This window comes from Enhydra lutris, unplaced genomic scaffold (genome assembly GCF_002288905.1).
Source record: "Enhydra lutris kenyoni isolate GAN:26980312 unplaced genomic scaffold, ASM228890v2 scaffoldscaffold6, whole genome shotgun sequence".
NCBI lineage: Eukaryota > Metazoa > Chordata > Mammalia > Carnivora > Mustelidae > Enhydra > Enhydra lutris.
Genome location: NW_019154090.1, coordinates 35061366 through 35084117, shown reverse-complemented (window position 1 = coordinate 35084117; position 22752 = coordinate 35061366). Strand labels below are relative to the sequence as shown.

General features: G+C 40.3%; 1 protein-coding gene across 1 annotated transcript in view; it reads left to right on the top strand.

Annotated features, from left to right (window-relative positions):
• LOC111141714 (p21 (RAC1) activated kinase 5) overlaps positions 1–22752 on the top strand; it is a 284924-nt gene that overhangs the window by 112206 nt on the left and 149966 nt on the right. Inside the window, exon 2 of the mRNA XM_022494496.1 lies at positions 9110–9257. The gene's annotated coding sequence lies outside the window, so the exon portion shown is untranslated. The remainder of the gene's footprint in view (positions 1–9109; positions 9258–22752) is intronic.

Genomic DNA, 22752 nt, shown 5'->3' with positions numbered 1-22752 from the left:
ACCCGGGCTGGGCCTTTGTTGGAATGGGCCTATACAAGTGAGGGAACCTGGATTTTATGGTTTTTCATTATTTATGATTCAGTTTTTCTTATTGATTTCCTACCACTTTCTATTTGCAACCCACAAGCAGATTAGAATATAAGAACAACCTCTTTGGATTGGCTGGGATGAGGTATATTTCTCATATTTGGGTACATCCTGTGTCAGCCATATACTGTCATGAAAATGCTGTGTAACAACCAGCAGCACAATTATTTATATATCTATTAAGTTCGCAGCTTTGCAGGGTTCCACTGATCTAAGCTTGGGTCAACTGTAAGTTGACCTGATTACTCTACTAGTAGTTAGCTGGACTTGTATATGTTTACCAGGTGGCTGCTAACTTGTCTGGGATGGCTTTGGCTGGGGTATCAGGGCCATACTGTTTCTCTCCTTGTGTCTTTCTTTCTGCATCCAACTATCCTGGATATGTTTTCATGGTAATGGCAGACGCACAAGAGAAGTCAGAAATGCACAAGTCTTTGAAAATACAGGAAAACGGCTAATGTCCCATTGGCCAAATCAAGTGACATAGCCAAACCATGGAGCGGAGGGACCTAAATTGTTACTTGGTGAAAAGAATGCAAAAGACAAAGAATTTGGGCCATCTTATGTGATGAAATACCTCTTATGTTCTGAACTAAATGCTTGATTTTCTTGACTAACACATAGCTACAGTCTGAATGTTTGTGTCCTCTTCACAAAGTATGTGTTGAAATATGTAGGGCTTTGGGGAAGAGATTCGGCTGAGAGAGTAAAGCCCTCATGGATAGCATTAGTGTGCTTGAAGAAGAGATCTCATGGAGCTCTGAGCCCCTTCTACCATGTGAAAATGCAACCCAAAAGACAGTCATCACCCCGCCATGCTGCCGTCCTGATCTCAGGCTTTCAGCCTTGTAGAGAAATAGATTATTGTTGTTTATATGCTACCCAGGCTGTGATGTTTTGTTATAGCAGCTCAAATGGACAACAGCACCATTTAAATCTGCTCCTCTCCAAGTGCCTCCCAGCCCTGTAAGTGGTACTACTGTCCACCTCGCTCAGGGTCAAGTAGCCACCCCATCAAAGGGTCATCTGTACTTTCAAAATATATCTAAAATCAGATTATTTCTCAATGTCTCTACTACTCCCACCCTTATACAGGTTGTTATCATTTTTTTTTTTTTTGCCTCTGCTACCTAAATAGCCTCTTAAGGTTTCAACCTTGCCCACCTGTTGTATCTCTACTACATCTATGAACAGTTTCAGAATGCAAATTAGATCATGCCATCTTCTGCTCAAGGCTTTCCAATTGCTTACCCATCAGATTTACAATAAAATCTAAAATCTTCACTATGGCCTTTAAGGCCATGCAGAGTCTGGTTAGTGGCTACATGTTCTTGCCTTATTTTTATACCATTCTTTCCTCACTCTTCTGTAGCAACATGGGCCTTCAGTGTTGTTCTGTGAACATTCTTGACCTCAGGACATTTGCACATGCTATCTCCATAGCCTAGGATACTATTGATCTCACCATATTATTCAAATGAATATTTATGAGTATCAAATGAGTATCAAATACTCACTTCATTTGGGTTTCTGTTCAAAGGCCACCTCTTGTCTCTTTCTTGATCTCTTTTTCTAGTAACTTTCTGTCATTCTCTTTCCTGCCCAGTCTTTTTCTTCACAACATGTGTTACTAGTGGATATTATAATGTATATTTGTTGAATGAAAAAAATAACATAGAGGAAATGGACCTAGTACAGCACTGCACCTAGTAGAAAGATATTCCTAAAATATTACACAGGAGAACTGATAGTGTGGGGAATCCTTACCATTGACAAAGGATGTCTACCACTTTTGGTCATTTAAAAGATGTAGTTTGTTTTGATAGCTAATAACCACCTTTATCTGGAAAGTTTTTGGTCATTCTCTGTTTTTTGGAATGTAACTGTAAGTTTATGAGAAGTATAGAGGCAAATATAAATTTTTCAACAGCGAGCTTAATGCTCATTGGCTGTATCCTTGCTTCCTGTTAACTCTAACTTCAGGGTTTGGGGTACTCTGGTATTCTAGGGAAATTTGAATAACTGTGGAGTAAGGCTAGCATCTTCAGCTGGGCCAGAGGAAGAAGAGGCCGTGTCATTGTGGATACCTTTAACTCAGGAATTTTATCCTTTCGCTGTGCCGTGGACTCCTTTGGCAGCCTCAGGAAGACCGGGAGCCAATTTTTTTTTTAAAGATTATATTTATTTATTTGACAGAGAGAGGGAACATAAGCAGGGAGAGGGGCAGAGGGAGAAGCAGGCTCCCCACTGAGTGGGGAGCCCCATGTGGGGCTTGATCCCAGGACCCTGGGATCATGACCTGAGCCAAAGGCAAATGCTTAACCAACTGAGCCACCCAGGTGCCCCCGGAAGCCTTTTTTTTTTTTTTAAGATTTTATTTATTTATGTATTTATTTGTCAGCGAGCAAGAGAGAGAGCACACAAGCAGGCAGCGTGACAGGCAGCGGCAGAGAGAGAAGCAGGCTTCCCGCCGAGCAAGGAGCCTGTTGTGGGATTTGATCCCAGGATGCTGGGTTCATGACCTGAGTCAAAGGCAGCGCCTTAACCGACTGAGCCACCCAGGCATCCCCCGGGAGCCAATTTTTAATACTGTGTTTGGTTTTATTTGTTGAGAGAAAATTCACGTAACATAAAATTAACCATTTTAATGTAAGCAATTCATTGGCATTTAACATTTGTAAAGTTAGACAACCACCACTCCATCTAGCTCCCAAACCTTTCTCCCATTCGAAAATAAGACCCTGTGCCCATGAAGCCATTCTCTTCATAATCCTGACCCCCAAGGCCCTGGTAACCAGCAGTCTGCTTTCTCTTGCTCTGGATTTACATTTTCTAGGTATTTCAGATAAATAAAATCATACCACGAGTGACTGTTCATGTCTGACTTCTTTCCCTGAGCGTGTTTGAGGTTCATTCACATTGTAGCATGTATCATTGTAGCATGTATCATTGTAGCATGTATCATTGTAGCATGTATCGTCCATTGTAGCATGTACCAGCCTGGATCATACTGTTGTCTAGAAATACCACATTCTATTTGTCCTTTCATTTGTTGATGGATATTTGGGTTGTCCCCACCTTTCAGCTACTGCAGATAACGTTGCTATAAACATTCCTGTACCAGAATTTGAGTATGGGTTTTCAGTTCTTTTGGGTAGATACCTAGGAGTGGAGTCGCTAGGTTACCTAGGTGACAACGTACTGTTTCAAAATGCATAGAATAAAATACTTAGGGTAATAAAGGAAACAAATTATATTGGCATAAAGTTATCAAAACATCAAATAAAACAAATTGGTGTTATGGTGATATGAGTTACTTGATTTGGAAATATAACACCTAATGGCAGACCTAATAACTGCCCTACATTTGGAGTAGTGTAGAGTGCAGATGATGTTTCAAAGTGTCTGCAGCACTTACAATGTGGTATAGAAAGACTTATGTTTCTTGATTACCAGTCCTTAGCATGTTCCTGGGTTTTGTTGCCTGTTCAATGCTGATGATAATAGAGAAGTAATTTCTTTCTCATCCAAATTCATGGAACCCATAAATCCTATCTAAATGATCCCAAGAACTTGAAGTGAAGACCCCCCCCCCACTTAAGAACTCTCTGCTTTAAATAGGGGAGTGGTTATAAACACAGAACTCCATGGTGGCCCCTGTGTCTGTCTCTGTGTCTGTCTCCCCACTATTTCCCCATGTCATCATCTTGCTCAGGAAATCTAAGCTCCGCAGCATCAGCTCAGACGGGCAGATCGACTGAGGTGGAAGCTAGAGACCCTTCATAATTCCAAAGATGTTATCACCAACTTTTGAGCTGTTACCTTTTCTGTTTCCTGTATCAGATTAATGTTTATATCATTCAAACACCTAGGATTTAAAATAACTCTTCTAATGGTGTAGAGCGCTTCAGAGTATCTAAAGGTCTTATCCGTACACCCTCTCATTTAACCCTCTGAAAGTTGCGTGACAGAGCATCTCATTACCAGGAGTGTGAGATAAGGAAGCCCAGATACAGACTCATTTAGTCAATCAAGTTTGAAAAGCAAGTAATCATTCGTGGGACTAGAACTTGGGGGCATTTTCCAAATAAAAAGTCAAAGTACCTTTTCTATTCAACTAGAAAACCAATATATCCAATATATCCAAACTTAATTGGTTGTTAGCGTAAAGAATGGTTGATCCTGGTGGTGGGTATTATGGAGGGCACGTATTGCATGGAGCATTGGGTGTGGTGCATAAACGATGAATTCTGGAACACTGAAAAGAAATTAAAATAAATAAAAATTAAAAAAAAAAAAAAAAAAGAATGGTTACTCCTTAAAATAAAAGCCAACACGCAAACTGGTCTTGCAGATGAAAGGAGGATTAACATGAGAATAGTACCTACAGTTCAGCCCTAAAAAGCACAATCCTCCCATTGTCTCTGGGGAAATGTTGCATAGATAGAGGCCAGACTTTCAAACTGGATAATTTCCTGTAGGAAAAGATGAGATTGGTTTTAGAAAGTCGAGCTTCATTATTCCCTGAAAAGAAAAACAAAATAGTGCACAATTCATATTAGAGGAAATCCAAAGAGAGGAACAGTTCCGTAAACTCCCTAGAAGTTTCCCTAGAGAGGATTCAGTGCACTTGACAAGTGCATAAGTAATTACTGAAAAAAAAATGCAGTTCCATATGTCACAGTTATCTTGGTTTGAATGCAAGAAAATCTGTTTTTCCGTAGATGAGGTTTTCTTCTCCCCCAAAGTTATGTATTCAGAGTTTTAGTGTTTCTATTTGTTCTTTGCTCCCAGGGAGCAGAACACACCTTATTCCAACAGTGAAGAGAGAGGAAGGACTGCTGAGCTCTGGCTATGAATATTTTATTATATAGAGAGACAGAGATCACAGAGGGGCAGATGAGTAGCAGAAAACAAATGTGATGTTGTTTGCAAGTCCTCAGAAGAGGTTTATATTAAACTGTCTCTGCCAGCTTGTTTTTCCCTTGGCTTTTATACTGTCAAACCTGGCAATGAAACCCTTTTGTGTATCTAAGAGTTCTCCTATTAGATGAGCAGTGCTACATCTAGTTGAAAGTATAGAATTATCCCCGTTATCAAGTATACACAAAGAAAAAGCTATTATCAAATGACACAGTGATGAAGATAAATTTTCAAGAACGATGATCCATATTAATTTGGTTTTAGAAAGATGTTATAATATCAAAAAAAAAAAAAAAAAAAAAAAAAAAGGTTAAAAAATAAATTACAGGTTTTCTCCACACCTTCCAATTTATTTCTCTCCTCTTATCCCAATGTCTCAGCTTTGTTGTAAGATTTTGACCTGATGGTATTTAGCATCTTTCATGATTTCATAATCCCTTGGACTTTATTTGCTCAGAACTCACTATTTAATGAGGACAAGGTCATAGTCTATTCTCTTTAAGAGAATGAAAACAAAGTCTTGTTTTTTTAACATAAGAGTCATATGACCACATATGGCCACATATCAGACCTGCCACTCATATTTAAATTTCTGGGTACAAGGAGAAATTATCAGAGAAAAGGGTGAATAATGCAACAGACATTCTAGGATTGCAGGGCTGAGGGGTCTCATTTTGTTCTGGGTCTAAACCACCTGAAATTGTTACAGAACCTGGACTGGGTCCTGATGGAAGAACCAAGTGGCTCTTGGAGACCTTGGAGGTTTAGAAGTTTAATTACTTGGTACTTTTGGTGTGTGTAGGAAACAGAGTAGTGAGAAGAAATCAGAAGAACCCCAGGGAAGGGGCTGGACTCCTTTGCTGACTCAGTCGGCCATCTTAGAACACAGATTTTCCTTATCAAAATGATCTGCAGAAGTGCTCTCTTTCTTGAATGAGAGGGAAAAACAAGTGTGCAGGGAATAGGAACATTTGTACTAATATAATTGATGGCAAAACTTTGTTCTAGTTTACATAAGATAGAAACTTAGATTTTTTTTTTTTTTCCAGTAATTGGCCAGGAGCCCAATAATACCTCTATCTCTGAGTCAGGTGCCATTTGGAGCAGAGTTTTTTTGTTTGAGCTCATGGTCAAGGAACCCAATATGGAGAGGCCATATTGAGTCAGTGAAATGAATCTAGGAATCTCTGAAAATGAAATGTACAAAATGGCATAGACTTGTGGGTAAAAAAGTTACACTTCTTTGGGTCCATCTCTATAACAGACACACATAAAGAGATGCTTATTTTGCTGGGAGGAAAAAGTATGGGTAAACTAGAACTTGGGTTTGTTTTGTTTTGTTTCTTGGGTTTTTTGTTATATTTTACAGATTATTCACAGGTGACAGGTCACTGATTTTTGGTTTTAAGAGCTATATTCTGTTGTCTGAAATGCTTCTTGGGTTGGTTTTATACTTAGTAAAAACCAGAACTAACATTCTTTACTCTTCACTATTGGCCAGGTACTTTACATAGGACATTTTCACTTTATCTTGAGAACCCCTCTGTATTATGGAAAATTGTGTCCATCCCCACTTTTCAGATGAATGGATAAACTTGAGGAATGACAAATCGGCCCTAACTGTGCAGCTACTACAAGTTGAAGCCAAGTCTATTGGTTTCAGAGTCAACCCCTTCCTCTTGAAGGTTGGAAATAGTAAATTTATTTATTTTTTTAAAAGATTTTATTTATTTATTTGAGAGAGAGAGAATGAGAGAGAGAGAATATGAGAAGGGGGAAGGTCAGAGGGAGAAGCAGACTTCCCGCCAAGCAGGGAGCCTGATGTGGGACTCGGTCCCAGGACTCCAGGATCATGACCTGAGCCAAAGGCAGTCGCTTAAGCAACTGAGCCACCCAGGTGCCCTGGAAATAGTAAATTTAATTGGCATCAGTACCTCATAACGTACCTCATGTATATTATCAGGTTCAGAGTAGTGTAGCTGTTAACTGAATATAGTCAACTGAGACTTCAGATTGCTTTTTCTAGGTCAACAGTGGTAATATGGCTTTAGGGAGATATATAGATAAAGGTTTCTAAGCGGCATGTTTAAAGACAAAAAATTGAGAGGAGAGTTTTAGTGATGATTTAATTAAGCACATTAAATTTATGACATCCAATTTTAAAAATTAATTTGGTTATTTGTATAATAGACAACTAAAAACAAAGCTAATTATAAAATAAACTTAAAGTTTAAAATTTAAAACAAAAATATTGGGTAATTGTATAGAAAATGTATTATGATAGTACTAATAAAGTGTAAAAATAAGATGTATTTATTTTGTTTTACTTTTCTGGATCAAGTTATTTCTGTTATAAAATATATTGAATTATTGTTATGTGAGAGACCCATATGGCTGTGTCAGTCATGAAATTGCATTTCCTGACAAGGTGACTTATCTTCTGCTACTCTGAAATATATGAAGAGAATCTCACAAGACTTTAAAACAAAGTTATGTCTACTTATGTTTTAGCTGATTTTGAACTCAATTAAAAACCTGTTAAAACAACAGAAGCATACAAGAAACTGGGCTTTCAGAACCATCTAAGATTTCCTGTTACCTATCCAAGACATGCATTTTTAGCAAGTTCTGATTTTAGCAATGGTAGTTGGAAACATAAGGCATGCTTTTAAGATGACGATTTTATCTGCAAATTACCTCCCATGAAATACAAATAAATCAAATTTAAATTTAACCAGTTTTAAAATATTAAGAAGTAAACTTAATGGGAAGATCCTTACAACAGCTTTAAAACATAAATCTCTGTCCATTAAGAAGACTTAAACACTTTTTTAAGGTACAGAAAAGTAGATACTTAAAGTGTGATACCTCCACTTATTATGTCATAAAGTACTGGCATTTTTACAGAAAATACAAGTGTACTAAGTATGTATACTGTGTACCTACAGTTAACTGATGCATGTAATGAAATAAAAGCAGGTATTTCTTATTATTCAAGGATAAAAATGGAGCTGTCTTCTGGAAACGGTTTGGATTGTCCCATAATGGATAGGGTAGACTGTCAACCTATAATTATTTTCAGGGACATTTTCTTTGAACTTGTCGGAAAATTGGATGAGCAATGATTAATATCAGGAAAGAGAAAAGAACTAGGACCTGAGATTTGTCCTTTTAATAAGATAGAGAATAACTGCTTTTAAATTTAGATCTTTCATGAAGCATATGAAATCTGTATTTAGTCCCTTCCTACCCAGTTGATAGGATTTGTCTATTTGCTCATTTAAATGGCAGTGCTGTGCTGGACCACAAGCAAGGCTAGGAACTTACAGATCTACAGCCAATGTATAGAGAGGCAATCTTCATGATTCATGGATTTTGTATGTGCAAAATCACCATCTCATGTGTGTTTGCATTTCTGTGGTTTTGCTGGTGGTTTTGCTGTTTGAAATGGTCCCCGAGCAGAGTGCTGAGGTTCTGTTTCGTATTTCTCAGTGTGAAGTGCCTTGTGGAAAAAATTCATGTCCTTGGCAATCTTTATTCAGGTGTGAGTTCTGGTGTTATTGGCTAAGTTGAAAGTTAATGAATCAAATATATACACACACACATACACACATCATATATATGATGTGTCTTTAAACAGAAACACACATAAAGAAACACACATAAAACTCTAAAACAAGGTTATGGGTTCAGCATTCGCTAATTTGGTGTTTGTGGCTACTGTCTAGAATGTGACTACTGCAAATGATGGGAATTGACTGTATGAATTTCTAGAGGTGGTCTTGGCCCCAGAGAATCAGGAACCAAGGGCACAGTTCCTGCCTCCATAGGCTCACTCCTTATTGAAAAGTTGGACTCACAGCGGACCAGGGTGGGACAGTGCTATGAGAGATGCAGGCAAGGTGCTTGGGGAGCCTAACATGGCTGGGGGGATCCAGGTAATAACAGGTCAGGAGCTGCATGCCTGCAGGAATGACTGAAACAGTAGAGAAAGGATGTGCAGCATGTAGAGGAATGTGAAGTAAGTGAGGTTGTTTATTTTTAAACGGAGCATAATGTTGGTGGGTTTCTGACGCATGTTGCTACCATGTTGTTACAGAAATATACTGTGGCAAAATGCTTCCACCTCTTGCCAAAATGAACACTGAAGAAAAATGAAGAGCACTGAAGAACTCCGACAAAAAGTTGCAGGACAGAAATAGCCAAACTCCTCTGGAGTCTGATTCATCCACAGCCATCAAAAAAAGGTAGGGAATGAATTATGTTACAGTTTTGCTTTTTTAAATTTTATTTTCTATAATGCACACAGACACACACACACTTGCACACATGCACACACACACAGTGGAATACTATTCAGCCATAAAAGGGGGAGACTTGTCATTTGAGGCAACAGAGATGGACCTTGAGAGCGTTATGCCAAGTGAAATAAGTCACACATGGAGAAAGACAAATACCGTATGAACTCACTTATTTGTGGAATCAGTTAACACAAAAATTTTTTTTTTTAATCTGAGCTAAAAGTTACAAAAAGTACATTATAGGTGGCTAGAGGTGGGTTGGAGGATGGGGAATCAGTGGAATGGTCAAGGTGACCAAAAGATACAAACTTCCAGTTGTAAAATAAGTCATGGGGATGTAATGTGCAACACAGTGACCGTAGTTAACCAATATTGTATTGTGTATTTGAAAGTTGCTAAGAGAATAGATCTTAAAAGTTCTCTTCACACACACACACACACACACACACACACACACACACACACACAAAATTAACATGTGAGATGCTGGATGTTAACAACTTAGTGTGGTGGTCATTTTGCAGTATATAAAAATACCAAATCAGGTTGTACAACTCAGACAAATGATATATGTCAAGTATATCACAATAAAAAATATGTAGTAGTGCCTGGGTGGCTCAGTCAGCTAAGCATCTGTCTTTGGCTCAGGTCATGATCCCAGGGTCCTGGGATCTGGGCGAGGTCTGCATTGGGCTCCCTGCTCAGAGGAGTGTCTGCTTGTCCCTCTCCCTCTCCCCCAACCCTGCCCACTCACTCTCACTCACTCTCTCAAATAAATAAAATCTTTTAAAGAAAGTAAAAACTGTGCTCACTTCGGCAGCACATATACTAAAGAAAGTAAAAACTATGTAATAGTAAAAAAGCAGAGAACATTTATTAAACATCTATTCATTGGGTGGCTTCTCCATGTTAGCAAACCATTCTAGACCTTAGGGATGCAGTAGTAAACAGAGAAGGCAAGGGTATGGCCCTGAAGGAATTGACATTCTGGCTGGAGGAAATAAGTCAATATGTGCATAGGAAACTGGTAGCTGTTAATAGAGTTTGCAAACACAGTAAACAAGGTAAAAAGATGCAGCGTGACTGAAAGGCTACTTTAGTTTGGGTATCAGAGAAGATCACTCAGAGAATCTTGGCTTGAGACTTGGATGATGGAAAAGACCCAGCTGAGATAAAACCTTGGCGTGTGCCATAAATCAGGATCTAGACAGATACTTTCAAGGCTTGGGAAGCAGATCTGCATTGCTTGGAGAGGGGATTTGGAGAAGCATTGTGTAGGAGATGAAGTTGGAGCCCCTTTCAGACAAAGAAAAGTATCTGGATTTTTCTCCAATGAAGATAGAAGTTATTGGAGAGTTATTAGCAAGGGAGTGAGTTTATTTTGTAGTTTAAAAAGGCCTTTCTGGTATGTTTAGCAAAGGGATAGGGGCTCTGTAATAGTGGAAAACAGAGTGCCATTGCCTAGGCAAGAGATAATTGGCTTAGGGACATGACATTGGGGATAAATGGATTTAAAATATATTTGGGGTCTGCTTCAGGTAGATTAAACTAGATGACCACCAGTGCTATGAATCCCCAGACGTAACTCTAAGTTCCATATGAAGGATATGCTGTTCTTTTGTATTTTAATATACACTCATCCAGTGTTACTTTTTGTATTATAGTTTCAAAAAGTAGCTTAGGATATGTTTGTTTGTAGCCTGGTTCTGAAACTCAGAGGAGGTTGATGTCAGGTAGTGAAAAAGAAAGAAATTTCCGTTCTGAAAGCTCAGGTTTTCTAGACAGGTCATCTCCTAACATTTGGAGACATGACCCTTCCAGATTCTTGTGCAACTTCTCTCTGGTTCCAGCAGGGTTCCTGACATCTGAGAACATTGTTACTCCCATCACAGAGAGGTTACCCATATGACAGGTGCCCTTCTAGATAAGAAACCTATGCGTTTTTTAAGGACTGGTGGCTTAAGTCCCTCAAGCATGACTTCAAGACTAGAACTTCATACTGGATTCCTCCTAGTTGGAACACTGAAGCAATAACTAAAATACACCTTAAAATTGATGTTCCAAGAAGACAAGAATATGAGAATTTGAGCAATGTTTGCCAGAGAATCGAAAGCTCTCTGTAGGTGAGGGCTTAATGTCTTGACCCAAGTGAGCATGTACAAAGCCACAGAGGAGGGGAAGAGAGGGTAAAGAATTGTGCATTGACCTTGCCAGGCAGGTCCAAGATTTCAAGAAGCCAGCAGCCACTGTTAGAGCATAGACCAACCTCACACCCTGGGTTCGGAAGACTTTTTGTGATAATTCAGTCAAACTGTGTTTTAAGAGCTTCAGCAAGGTACACAGCACTGCTTTCCAGTACTTACCACTTTCTGGAAGGGTTTTAAAATTGGGTGCTGTGAGAACCCTTCCTTTCTTTACCCACAAACCCTTCTCAAAAGCCTTTTATTGTCAGAAGACAGGCCGGGTAGATTACACATATACAGCTCTAATAAAACAAAGGAAAGGGTACAGCAGAAGAAAGCAAGCACAGCAAGCCTTGGAGGGGACCAAGACTTCTAGGTGTGGCTCTCAGGGCCTTTTCTACATCACACTTGATGCCCTTCATCTTCAGATCATGAACCACCAAGATACACGTGTGACACCATGGTCTCAGGGAAGCCAAGTATCAGGCTTACCTAGGAGATTTTATAACCCACGGCCCAGGGAGTTAAAAGCAGGCTTTGTGAACAGGTCAACAGGTGTAAACCATCAGTCCGTCAGTTTCCATAAGCAGCATGGACAGGCTGGTACAGTATGCCTTGGGGTGAGTTTCAGACTTCTAACTTCATGTTATAAATCACTAGCTATTACATGTCACTTCTATCTTGGCCAGGAATCAATACCATGGTTCCACATGCCCTTTGGCATAAGCATGGAACTACCCAAGATCGATTGTAAGTTAACCCCATCCTGATGTACTCAGAGAATGGAACCATGATGAAAATATCCAAGAAAACCTAAAGGTAGTATACCACATTCTGTGATTGGTCTTGTCATCCACTGGATCAGATACAACTCTTTGATTAGTTGGAGACATCTTTACAAGGCTAGGCTTCCAAATGGAATCAAAGTTCCTGAACAAGTAACTGTATGCAGAAGCAATAAGGATACAATAAAACAGAAAGATTAGTAGTTGATTTAGGTTGATTTCTCTGGAATAAATAGTGAGACAAAAAGTTTGGATACTGGTGTTTATTGGAAAGTGATGGCAGTATACCTTTATAGGGAAATGAGGTTGTGGGGTGGGGAAGAGAAAGAAAACAGAAAAATACCTTATTATTACTGTGACCAAGAGGAGTATGATCCCATTGGGCAATTCTGGGCTGCAATATAGAATATAAACTTGGATTTATCCTAACCAAGGACAAGGCAATCAGCCACCTTTCCCCATCTGCCTTGATGGAAGACTGCTCCCCTGGATAGAAGTGAAGGATGTTAATTCCCTGGCATCTGTGGCCTGCCATAGATGTGGACCAAGAGGACTCCAGCAACCAGAGGAATCTTCAGGCAAAGAACCCCAGGTGTTTGCCATTGGAAGTGGCCATTAGATCAGCATGCACAGATGAAGTCAAGAGGGTATGATGGAGTACTGAGAGTTACTGCTCTAAGAAGTGACAACAGGGATGCTCATGATCATATTAGTAGAACTGTCATTTATCAAATACTGTAATACTTGAAGCCATGCGCTATAATAAATGCATTACATTTTATCATTTAATTCTCATTTGTTGAACAGAGAGTTGTCACTTACTATCAGGTGGAGGGGAGGGGAAATAGGTATTTTATCACCATAATCCTGCAGCATATATATTTTTTATGGTCTTCCATGTATAGATGAGCAGATAAGGTTGAGCAAGGTAACCAAATTCTCAGGAGTAATACATACAGGAAATAGAGCCAGGATTCAGATTCTGATTTGCCTCCAAAACCACCTCTCAGGCATTGCTGTAGTCCTTAATTAACTAATTAATTATTTTTCAGATACCCGTTTATTTGGAAGTTGGCAGGAACCATTTAGATTTGGGAATACCAAAAAATTGCCCATGTTCTCAAGGAGATCCGGAAGAGAAAGACCAGAAAACATGGCATGTAATAAGAGCCTTATGGAAGTGTGTTACTGCTATTAAGTAGGATGAAGAAAGAAGGTATCAGTTGTTTCTGTGTAACGAGTAGTCCCACGACTTAGTGGCTGAACACAAGTATGTATTATTGCTGCCAAGTCTGTGGGTGAGTTAAAAAGTTCTTCTGATGTGGGCCAGGTTTAGCTGGTTTGAAGTGGGTTCACTCATTGATCTGCGTTCAGCTAACATTGGCTGGGGACTGGCTAGACTAAGAGACTTTCCCTCACACACCTGGTAACTGAGTGAATGTAGCTGAATCAATTCAGTTCTTCAGTGGCTAGCCTGGGCTTATTCCTATGGTGGCCGAGGCGGGTTGGAGAGTGAATGAAAGTGTGTAAGACTTCCTGAGGCTGAGGCTCAGAACAGTCACTTCCACTGCATTATATATGTCAAAGCAGCCATAAGACCAGCCCTGATGTAGAAGTAGACTCCACCTCTTGGTAAGAGGAACTTCAGAGTCACATGGCAAAAGGGCACTGAGACAGGAAGGGGAGATCTACCAAGAAAAGAAACATCTGGATTAAAGCTTACAGGGTAAGTAGGTTTTCCTCAGCTAGATAAAGCAGGAAGGAAATTTGAGGCAAGGCATGTAGTATGTTTTCAGAGACACCCAGTGTCCCATAATGAAGACATACAGTGCTGAGGGCAGGAGGCAAGCACCAGGAGAGAGAGCAACATTAAGGACTAGAGAGAGGTAGGGAAATGTACCAGAATTCAAGCAAAGAAAAGTTAATTTGTAGGAAGAATAACGTTTAAGAAAAAAAAAATGTTAAGCAAATGGGAAGGCGAGCAAAGTCAGGTTAATGAGTGGATGGGTGGCTGTCCGGGTTGCTGTAGCAATAGGGTTAACAGTATTATAAGATTTCTCTTGGGAAGTGATTGGTAAGATTGGTACTTATTTCAAAAAGGAAGGGGGAGGAAGGAAATACGTTGATTGGCACTTGGAGAGAGAGGTGAGTTTGAGGGAGATCCTGGATGCAAGAACAGCTGTATGCATGATTCAGCGTATGCAACTTGTGGCTTCAGAGAGGTCAGGTGATAATGTAGATTACACGATGGAAACTCTTTCTGTGGTGCACCTTCCATACCCACAAAACAAAGGGTCCCCCAAATAAAAGATCTTGGATTATAGTCTGAAACCAAAATATCAAAGCTCCAGAGCCTCACGAGGACAAGTTTCTCGAATAGGTCTCTGACGCAGCTGACACCAGGGATGTATTTAGAAAGAGATGTGTCCGTGTATGTTTCCACTGGGATGTGTGTGTGAAATGGTAATTTTCAGTTCATGGGTATTTCATTTTGAAACTGGATTGTGTAAATTAAACAGAAGCCTTATTTTACTGTTTTCCTAAGTGACTTCTAGTTCTCTTGGGTCTTTGTTTCGATGTGCTTTTGTAAGCCACCAGGCACAGCACCTTGTAGCATGAGACTTAACATGCTGATACCAGATCGCATCACCAGCTCCTTGGAGGCAGAATGGGAACTAGACTCTGGAAGTAAATGCTGGCCAGACCCCTGAATGGAGAACCCAGGGCCCAAATACCCACCCTTGTTGGCTTGGGGAACATATTCCATTTTTCTCGTCTAGCAGATATATTGGTGATTCTTTGCTACCTATTTCTAAAAAGTAAGATAAGGATTATATTTTTCAGAAAAGGTAAAATAAACAAAAAATAACATAGCCAAAGACAAATTAATATAGTTAAAGCTGACAGCGAAGACACAAAATCCAGTGAACAGTCTCTAGGGACCTAATTATTATTAATTTTTCTCTGAGGTAGCAGAGTGTTTCCCCATTCCATCTCCCCACCTACCCTCCAGAGTTTACGGTTGTACCTTGTACCACTGTCCTAAATTCACATCTACCATTTACCATTATTTTGCTTAAAAAAAAAAATAGGTCCAAACATGAGTATATTTCTAGGTAATGTTATTAATTTTTGCTTCCTTTTGAGCTTAATAGTAATGATTTTATACTCAGTCTAAAGATTCGCTCATTTCCTCACACATTTATATTTCTAAGATACATCTGCATCGTTACATGTAACTATAGCTCATTTTCACAGCTAAATAATGTGACATCGTGTGAACATATCTTCTTCTGTAGATTGGCATTTCTGTTTCCATTTTTGCATTTTCAGCTATGACCAAGGATACTACGATCATTTTTTATGTGTCTCCTAGCGTGTGTGTAAGTTTTTCAGGGATATCTACATAGAAGTGAGTTACTAGAACACATGATATAGGAAACCACCCACCCCAGGTTGCCTCAAACTGTGTGGTTCCTCAGGATGCAGGATTTTCAGGGCTAAAACCAGGAAAAATACCAGGCAAATGGAAATGAGTGGTCACCTCAAATGTGTACATGTTCAACTTTACAACATAATACTACACTCTTTCCTAGAGAGTTGGTAGCAGTTTCTCCTTCCAACCAGCCATAAATGAGAATCACCTTGAGACTTCCTCCCTATGCTTGGTATTCTTGATGTCTTAATTTTTGCTGATCAGTTAAGTGTGAAATGCTATCTTACCGTGATTTGAGTTCTCTCATTACTAACAGGGTTTGGTATCTTTTTGTGTTTTGTTCCCCATTTGTGTTTTCTCTTCTGTGAAATGTCTTCCATATCTTTTGTCTTTTTCTGCTGGGTGATTTTGTTAAATATGTCTCATACACTTCTTTGGGTTCTCTTGGCTTTACCATCACCTAGAATAGGGTTTATCAACAGAAGCACTAATGACATTTTGGACTGAAAAATTGTAGTAAGGAACCTCGTGTACATTGTAGTATATTTAGCATTATGCTTGACCCCTACCCACTAGGTGACAGCTATGACAACAACAACAACAAAAATCTCTACACACACACACACACACACACACACACACATCTCATCAGGTGTCACCCTGGGGAACAAAATTATACCTAGTGGACAACCACTGACCTAGATCTTAGCAACTGGCTCCTGGGAGAGAGAAGAGGAATCAAGGCAGATAAATTCCCTCATCATTTGTCTCCTCATCTGATTGCCTCTTCTAGGACATATGTCCTTGTACCACATGTTTAAAGGTGTTCCATGTTACTTTGCAGATGCCCTTGTCTGGGCTACTGGCTGTGCTCCTTCATAGTTCATGGTCATGTAGTGCCCAGAACCGTAACCTATTACCTTAGCTTCCTATCTTTCCCGGACCTGCTTCTGTTCTCTTCTTTCTCCTGCCTGGGGATTGCATGCTCCAATGAAATCTTTAGCACTTAATGCTTGTCTCAGGTCCATTTCCCAGGGAAACTAAGTTAAAATAAGTGGTTTTAGAAAGGGATACTCTGTGGATAGGATTTTGGAATTGGATTACTCATTGAAAGCAATGAGGACCACATCTTTCTGTGGCAAATTGGAATGAAAACAGACCCTGGTGTGCTGCAGCATCACAATCATTTAAGCTTTCGCGTGTAGTAAATTGAGGTAAGACTTACATGGAGGGTCAGGTGTCGGGATACTTAGCGGCTGCAGCATACAGTAACTAGTAGGGCAGCGACGGGTACACAGATTGTGCAGCAGGGTGACTACTTTGGACATGCGAGAAGGGAATGCTAGGCTGAGGATGGTTAATTGCCAACTTAATACATGCTCTGAGAGTTGGAGGGTATTCATGGCAGCTGTACAGAAGAATTCTCACTGGCTATTGCAGGGCAGAGTCTGATAAAATTTGGGCCTGGGGTCTGACTGTAAGGTTGGCAGAGCTTTCAAAAGAGACCACACAGCTTTGTAGGATCTGCTGTTTCAAACTCAGGGCTCCAGCATGGAGGCTGAGAAAGGATGGGTCATCAGGTTGATGAGCTTGACAACCTTGAATTCCTGAATCCCCCTAAACCATCCTGGAAGACAGGAGCAATCCCTTCTCCCTTGACAAAGAACAGCCTCACTCACCTGATGGCTATGCCAGGATTTTCCTTGAAGGTGGTGCCTCCTAAGACTATTCTCATTCTCCTTAAGATATATCTCAGCCACTCTTCATTGCTCCAAGCTGATAATGAGCAGAAGGAGTATCAGCCTTTCTTCAGGAAGAAAGAGCCCACCCGCTGAAAAATTGGAGTACCTGGCTAACAGGTGCCATCAGAACCAAGGAAACCTGCGCGGGAACTGACCTTGAGTGTATGGAGGGAAGGGGGAGGGTGAAACCCACAGGGAAGCTGGAACTGCAAGGATTTATTGACATGGGGAATTCACACATAACTCAAGATTTAATCTTTTATTTGAGACAGAGAGACAACATGCAAACAGGGGGAGGGGCAGAGGGAGAGGGAAAAGGAAAAGAGAGAAGCAGGCTCCCCACTGAGCAGTGAGCCTGAGATGGGACTCCATCCCAGAATTCTGGGTTCATGATCTGAGCTGGAGGCAGACACTTAACTGACTGAGCCACCCAGGCACCCCAAGATTTAACCTTTTGTCAAAGACACTTGAAGTTGTCCCTGGCAGTTTTCTTAGGATGGTTGTTAGAAGTCTTTATGCTGTGATGGCTTATAGCAAGTAAGGAGAAAATGGCATAGCTTCTTTGATTGTTCTGCTAAAGGGTCAGATGGCTCAGGGAAGAGGAATGTTGAGGTGGTTTTAGGTTCAGTCTGAGAACCTATCACTTGACTATGTGCCTAACTGACCCTGAGAGTACTCCTTTCACAAAGACAGTAAGGCATTCCCTAGAGAAGGGGGCTGGCATCTCTGAGAAGCTCCATGGGGGCTGTGGTCTGTGGCCTGGGTGGATTGTTCAAAGACACTGTCTGGGAGTTAAACTTCCTAATATTACCAAGAGGATGGGATCCAGAATGGGGTTGAGTAGTTGCACTTACTGTTAGTGATGTGTAGATGCAACTGCCACAGGGGAGCACAATTAAAATGCCAGCACAGGGATCTGACAGTGACCACGAGAGCATGGGCGTCTTTGGGACAAATTAATTGGACAGCTGATAGGGATGTGGCACAATTGGGATAATCAGAAAAAAAAGTCAAAAGCTTACGAATCATGAAATAGCATGGTCCCTTAGCAAGTTTCCACATCTGAGTGCATAGGGACAAAGAAGTTATTATGTCAGCTCATGCTCATCTTCCATTTTTAAATTTTTAAAAATATTTTAGACATAGTTACTTTGTATTTAGCTGCTCATTTTCCAAGATGAAGTACAAAGGATATAGAAAATGGGTTATATTGTCAACTGTTAGCCTGGCTTGGTGGTGTTTTTCTTTGTGTGATAGGATTATTTGATTATTGATGTTAATATGTGGGAAGTCTTAGGGCCTGCCTGAATGGGGATGTTTTCCTGCAGTGAGGATTGCTTTGCTTTCTCTAGGAGTCAGGGACAACTTTGTTCCTTTTCCAAAGTTCCATTCTAGGTTCGGTCTCTCAAGTTTAGCTGCCCTGCCTTGCTTTGCAAAGGCACTGAGAGTTCGTCTCCAGATTGGTGGTGCTATTACCATGTTCCCTTAGGACTATGCTGCTTTTTTCATTACTCTTTCCATAGGTTCTCGTGCTTCTTTTCTCTTTCTTTCATTCTGGCAGCATGGGGGATGGTCAGATACTTCCTTTACTGTCTAGTGAGCCTATCAAAACTTAAATGTAACCAGGATATATTTGTAATTTAGCATAAGGAATCTTCAGATTATCTAGAATGCAAACTGCCAAAATGAAGTAACATTGGCTCCCTACTAATATCTTTGGCACGAGGAAAATATATGAATGCAGTTAGCAACTGCCCAGTGCACTCATCATAATGGGATTGAGTCTGGTCCAGGAAGTAGTTAATCGAATGGATCAGAGGGGCCGTTTTTCTCATCTGTTGTCAAATATCCTGCCCTCATGGTTAACAGATGTTGATCAGAATCCTGGTCCCGTGGGCGTATATCCTGTGTGACATTTCTCCCATCAGGAGAACAAGCTCTGCTTACTCTCCTGTCCATATTCCCTCTGATGCATTTAGCACACAGATTCAACATAATCTGAGCTGTCCCTCTTATGTCAGCCATTTCTTGGAGGTGGGTTAGTGTACAGTACGTTTTAGGGAAGATTTCCACACATTTCGAAATTTGACATGTAAAAAGACAAAATTTTAATTCTCTAGAACACTCTCATCTTGGGAATTGCCAAATCCCTGTACTCTAAATGAGAGAAATGTAAATGAGCTTTACTGTCCGGTCATAGGGTAGAGGTTCTCAAGCCTACAGAGACCAGGCAGTGTAAAAAACCATAGGTGGTAGAAGGCACTGTGCAAACAGGGACCTTTGTGTTTGTCTCAGTGCAGTAGTACCTACTTTACTCTGTTATTGCTTGATGGCAATGGGGCCTCAGGTCTACCAGATATTCCAGTTTTTTAGGAGAAGCTTGAAAGCTGGAGTTTTCTGATAGGAAATCTCCCAGTTTTTGACCACTGGTTTATTAAAAACAAAAACATGCTAACAGTAAAGAATCTGATTATGTAGGGGGAAAAAACATGTTTGTAGGCAACCTCCAAATGCGATCTAGCCTGCAGACAACTTCAAATAAACAACATGCAGCTCAAGATTGACCAGTTTCATAAAGTAAATCCTATCTGCATGGCAATTTGATTATTTTGTGTCCAAGAAAGTAACTTTTCTGTCTTACTTGTTTTTGCTTTTGCTTGCTTGTTATTTTCCTTGGGATCTTTTCCCCTTTGGTAAAACTTAAAAGCCTAGTGGATACCACATCAATGAAAGCTACCTATACCCTACACACATGGCAGATTCTGTGTGTGTGTGTGTGTGTGTGTGTAACATGGAAACAAGGAAACAACTCAGAATCTTGACAGAGCTACCCTGTGACTCAGCAATAGCCCCCTGGATTGATAACCAAGGAAAATTAGTGCATCACCAACATATCTTAATAGTCCAGAACTGGAATTAAGCCACATGTTCAGCAATAGAAGAATGGTAAATAAATCTTGATTTAGTCATTCAGTGGAAGAGCGTGCAACAATAAAAAGAATGTGTAGTGGATAGACACAACAACGTGGATGAAACGTACAGATACTACATTGAGCAAAAGAGGCCAGATACACAAAAAAGATGTCATGTGTGATTCCATTTCTACAGAGTTCAAGAACAGGTGAAAGCAATCTATGATGATAGAACTCCATAAACTGCTTCATGGGGTCAGAACACTAGAGGGGACACATAGGGGCCTTGTAGGGTGCTAGTAATGTCTGTCCCATCCAGGAAGTGGTTTTATGACCACAGGCAACTGAAATGTCTGCTTTCTATGTGCAATAAAAGTCAGTAGCCAAATGGGTAGCCGTGGTGGAGGCGTTGACTTCACCTTCTGGCCTTGTGGCCCAGGGATGACCACTGAGCAATATGAAGGAGGTTTTCAGGTATCCCCATTAACCCAGATGTTCGAGGACTGGGTGGTCGCCCGTTAATTCTCCCCGTTGCCCTCTAACCTGAGATGTCTCCATGGCAAACACAAGTAAGTGTACAGAGCTACACCCATAGGGAAGGCCAGCTGCTTCCCCATGTGGTGTGATCGTTGTTACAGGTTCCCCATCTGTGAAGTGTGAGTTCCTTCAGTCATCATAGAAATTTAGAGTTTTCTGTAAAACGTACTAAACTGGAAGGAGTGGTGCTTTTGGGGACATTACTTGTAGATCTTTACCTGCAGCAACCTAATGTCTTTAAAAACAACCACCACCACCAAAAAACAAAACAAAACAAACAAAAACACCATGGGAGAACAGCCCTGTTTCCTTCATTCACAAGCTTAACGTTTCCTCAAAATTCCCTAAGAGATAGACTTAGGAGGAAAAAAAATATGCACCCCAGTCTTTCTCTACTACTAGAAATTCATTGCCACACAGATCTTTTCTCATACCCCAGAAGGAAGTAATGAACAGTGACCTCAAAGAACTCCTAGTCAGTTTTATCTAGCATCTCCCCTTTTGGTTGGAAAGTGGGCCAAGGAGAGAATCTGTAGAAACCTAAGGAATAACTACAGAAGTGGAACCTCACACTGAGTCCTTAAGCCAGGAGAGGCTTCTGGTGATACAGTCAGGACTATATTCCAAGTTGCTGGTTGCAGCTTATTTTAGACGGCATGAAGTGTGAGGGCCTGAGAGCTGGCTGGAGCTCAGGGGATGCAGAGAAGGGTGCTGTACAACGTCAGCCTTAGGCTGATGCTCCTGCTTGTGTTCCTAAAAGTGTTGTTCTCCGTGGAATGTTCCAGTTATATCAACATGTGAAGCTCAAAATGTAAAGCAACTCTGTAAAGCTCTTCCTTTGTTGATCTGTTACATAAAGACAGGAAAAATTTTAAAATGATCTTTGTGTCAATTTCCTATTTTTTTTTTTTTAATTTAAAGGCAGGTTAAATCTCACCACAGTAAGCTTCATGGGAAATTTGGCATTTTATTCTGTGACCTTTTCATTTGGCAAAGCCAAAGGAACCGGGAGTCAGGAGTCAGGTGACCTGCATCATTTTTAGCTGCACCCCTTACAGGCCTCAACGCAGTCTTGAGCTCGCTTCGTCCCCTCTCTTGAGTGCTGAGTGAAGCAAAGTGAAAACACCTAGTCTGCCTATTCCTTGAGTTTGGTATGAAAGAAAGTGAAAGGCACCCTAGAAAGCGTAAAGATGGGATGAATGGGAGGTGTGATCCTAATCATCTCTATAGCTTAGAAAGCATCCCCAATGGCATGTTTGCAAATATTCCTCGGATGAAGTGCTCCTTGATTCTTGCTACAAATGTTTTCATTTTTATTGGAGAAGGACATGATTGTCCTCAGCTGTGGAAGGATAACTGAAGAACATGTATTTTAATGGGGGAAAAGGAGCTGTCCAATTTTAATATAAATCCTGACTTTATACTAGCTTCTATCTCTTGTTGGGTGGCCAAGTGGTATTGACTCCATGAAGTTGTTTTATTTCTAAAATAGGAAAACCAATATCTACCACCTTGATCTACTTAAGAGGGGTGTTGTAAACATCAAAGGAAATCACACGTGAGCAAAGGCTTTAAAAGTACGAAGTAAGAAAGCATGTAGTTGAGGGTTTGTACCACCTTTTCCTCTTTTTTCTCAGGAAGGTTTCTAAACAATATGTTGAGAGATAAGAGAAGATTCATCAAGCCAGCTATCCCACCTTCCATACTATTTGAATTTGTTTTCCTTCTTTTCCAAATCCAAATAAATACAGTCACTACTAGTAAAGACATTGCATGGGTCAGATTCATTACAATGGTCCAACAGCTCTAGAATCATGGCTTATTGTCAAGAACTCAAAGATATTTT